The sequence below is a fragment of the Mytilus californianus genome, unplaced genomic scaffold (assembly GCF_021869535.1).
Source record: "Mytilus californianus isolate M0D057914Y unplaced genomic scaffold, xbMytCali1.0.p SCAF_9, whole genome shotgun sequence".
Classification (NCBI taxonomy): domain Eukaryota; kingdom Metazoa; phylum Mollusca; class Bivalvia; order Mytilida; family Mytilidae; genus Mytilus; species Mytilus californianus.
In genome coordinates this window covers 75,651,007-75,655,219 of record NW_026262745.1, presented here as the reverse complement: position 1 = coordinate 75,655,219, position 4,213 = coordinate 75,651,007, and positions in this window count along the sequence as shown.

Genomic DNA, 4,213 nt, shown 5'->3' with positions numbered 1-4,213 from the left:
GATTTCTTGTATTGGTAATCAATTAATATTTCTGATAGAATCTTACAAAAACAAATGTTCAGCAACACATCGGTACTTGTACATACGATTTTGAAAAGTTGAACATGCTTTACAAATAGTGCCATATTATGTGAGACCTAAAGTAAAGGGTTTTTGTTGGCTACTACATTGAACTGTTTGTCATCGAGTGGTGTTAGGCACATAATATTACCTAATGATTTCTGGAGAGATGGACTTTTAATTCCTCTTTCCTTCGGTACACTCTCTGGCATGTGTCACAGGAAAACGTGCCTGCTCGCTGCTCTGTCTGCTGCCTGAATAACTATAACAAAAAACATTGGAATTGTCTACAGATCCGTCCTTATTTTTTACTTATAACAAAGTATTTCGTGTATTTTCGTTTCTGATTGATTTGGTATAATCCATAGTCGAAGAACTGATTTATTCATTATTGAAATTTGATAAATGATTGAACTCGAATAAACATTTGACGAAGGTAGGCGCAGAAAGTGCGCTGCAGATGCAACAAAAACGATATCTCTCATTAACATTGTCGATAATAAAATCAGAAATCTCTTTTGTATTCATACATTCTGCATTTGTATGTATCAATTATATGATGTAATTACATTTCACTGGTATAACACAAATTACAATAATATAAAATCGACTCATTTTGTACTTAATAATAATAACCTGATGTACTTTTCGTTCGTGCCTTCTCAAAGTCTTTAGAACGGAATGTTTTGGTACATTTTCCACACCCTAGTTGATGCTTTGTATGGACAAATCGGACGTGCCTTGACACCCGATCTTGAAACAAATTCCTTATCACAAATATTGCACGTGTAAGACTGAAATATAAAAACAAAGCATTTAAAATATATGATCACATTTTACTCGTTGCCATCCCTACTAAATATAGGACTTACTATTAAAAATCAGATTTAGCAAACAATTTACTGCATGAAAGTTGCCGTTCAACAATATGAGATGCATAAATAAAAACCATAATAGACTTTGATGAGTTACACAAGTTCTTTAGCGCCATTATGATTGTCTACTTTTTAAACTCAATAAACGAAAACAGTTGACTTAAAGCTTGTAACTTGCCTATTATTTTGTATACATGCTGATAATATTCATAACCCCGATAAAAAAAGTATTACACGAAGTTTATATATTAGTACATGCAAAAATGAAATGTTTGGTATATAGGTAAATGTGTTAATATTGATGTACAACACTTCTTTTCAGATTGGCTTCCCAATATCCCACTTATGTGCTTGTCAAGGAAATGATAATAGGAATTGACATTGCCGCAAACTACTCGCCTTATAAGTTAATTAATGAAATCTGCCAGGACACTGAAAAATATTTGACAACTGAAAATAGAAAGCGAAGAAAACAGAGTGTAAACCAAGAATGATGTTCGCTGTTGTTATTTTGTGAAGAATGTAATTATATTATAGTTGATGAGGAATTGTTTTCTGTTTTTGTTCTCGCAATTTAAAAGATAACATTTATTTTAATTGTACGATATCGACTTGATAGTTGGTATACAGCTACATCTTACAGTTTAAATTTAAATTTCGTTTTGAATCAATGATTTATGGCTCATTTATGCGCCTTTAACTTGCATGTGTTGTTCAAATTTGCAATTGTTAACATGGTATTTCGTATGTAGCTATATCTTGACGAGTTACAGTTTACGTTCGAATTTCGTTCTGCTCCGCTGTTCCTTTAACTTCTATATACTGTTCAAATTTCCAATACACAAATTATATTGGCATGAGTTCTAGCCAATGAATTATTACTTTAAAAGGAAGATGATACTGTTTTATAAAAGTTTCACTTATATTTGCAGCTAGTAGGGAACACTATATTGCTATGTTCAATACTACATTAATACATACACTCTCCTCCACTTTTATATAACAACATCAAACATATACACCCCCAAGGGTGACTGGGGAATAGAAGTATGGTCACCATTGGTCTTCCTCCGACCGGCAGTAAAACCCGTGCTAAAGTGGGGCGTCCGTTTGGCTGTGCGGGATGTACAAATTTGTAGCCACGTCCGGTCAGAATGGGGACATTAAATCCGATGCCTCGTGTAAAGAGAGTGCCACGCTCTTTGCACGTTAAGGACCCTTGCAACAACTCTTTGAGGGGTCCGTAGGTGACCTGTTGCAAGGCTAAATTTCTGTCCCTATCCAATATACCCTCATTTCCCGTGGTAGTCTAAATTTCTCCGACCTTAATCCCTTAATCTATTACAGAACCTACCTTATTGTATTTATTGTGAACTTGTTCTCATCCTGAATATGCATGAAATATTTGCCACTGGACGTTAAGCAACCAACAATCAATCAATCAATCAAACATATACTTAAAATCCTATCAGTTAGCACTAAATACCTTTTATTTAACAACAAAAACACATGCTTTATAACTAACACATACAAACTACTACACACTCATATAGCACAAAAAGTAGATCTAAAAGCCTTTTTACTTAGCAAGCACTAAAAACTATTCTATTTGCATTTAAACATCAAACATTCAAACAACTATACACTGACATAAAATAATCAAAAAGCACTGCAAAAAAGTCCTACCACATATCTTCTCAATATACTAACACACATCCACCAGAAGAACCAGAATTACTAATAATTACTACTGTGTCTCCTACTACTAGTGGTATGTCCGTATATTTGTTTTTTTCTTTTTTTTGGGGGGGGGGGATGGGGGGGTTTCATTGAAGGAAAATTAAAAAGAATGCAAGGTGTGATTTTGTTTTACATCTTGATCATTACGGATTCAATAAAGAAGGAATATAAAGAAAGTAACTTTTTATCAGTGTGCGGTAAGTTCTGTGCAAGTAATATGTGTTTAATGCATGATTTTATTCATGAAAACGATCTTTGTAAATATAAAACAAAAATTTATCTAATTTGTTCTGCACTGTCCTCAACTGAGCAAAAAACTTACCTAAAAACTCATTGCCTCCATTTCTAGAAAGTCTAGTTTGTAGTCAGTTGACATCATGTCTTCAAAATCAATTATATCTACTTGAAGTGCACCTGGTGTTGGTGAAAGTGCTGGGGCTGGTGTAACAACTGGTGTTGGTGAAGGTAGTTGGTCTGGTGTTCCCGCCTGTATTAATATGCAAATGAAATACAAGTTGTTATCTTAAGATTTCTTGTATTGGTAATCCACAAATACACAAATTATATTGGCATGAGTTCTAGCCAATGAATTATTACTTTAAAAGGAAGATGATACTGTTTTATAAAAGTTTCACTTATTTTTGCAGCTAGTCGGGAACACTATATTGCTATGTTCAATATTACATTAATGCATACACTCTCCTCCACTTTTATATAACAACATCAAACATATACTTAAAATCCTATCAGTTAGCACTAAATACCTTTTATTTAACAACAAACACACATGCTTTATAACTAACACATACAAACTACTACACACTCATATAGCACAAAAAGTAGACCTAAAAGCCTTTTTACTTAGCAAGCACTAAAAACTATTCTATTTGCATTTTAACATCAAACATTCAAACAACTATACACTGGCATAAAATAATCAAAAAGCACTGCAAAAAAGTCCTACCACATATATTCTCAATATCCTAACACACATCCACCAGAAGAACCAGAATTACTAATAATTACTACTGTGTCTCCTATTACTAGTGGTATGTCCGTATATTTGTTTGGTTTTTTGTTTTTGTTTTTTTTTGGGGGGGGGGGGGATGGTCATTGAAGGAAAATTAAAAGAATGCATGGTGTGATTTTATGTCCGTATATTTGTTTGTTTTTTTTGTTTTTTTTTTGAGGGGGGGGGGGGGGGGGGGGTCATTGAAGGAAAATTAAAAAGAATGCATGGTGTGAATTTTACATCTTGATCATTACGTATAAAGAAAGTAACTTTTTATCAGTGTGCGGTAAGTTCCGTGGAAGTAATATGTGTTTAAATAATTTTATTCATGAAAACGATCTTTGTAAATATAAAACCAAAAGTTATCTATTTTGTTCTGCACTGTCACCAACTGAGCAAAAAACTTACCTAAAACAGATTGCCTCCATCTCTAGAAAGTCTAGTTTGTAGTCAATTGACATCATGTCTTCAAAATCAATTATATCTACTTGAAGTGCACCTGGTGTTGGTGAAAGTGCTGGGGCTG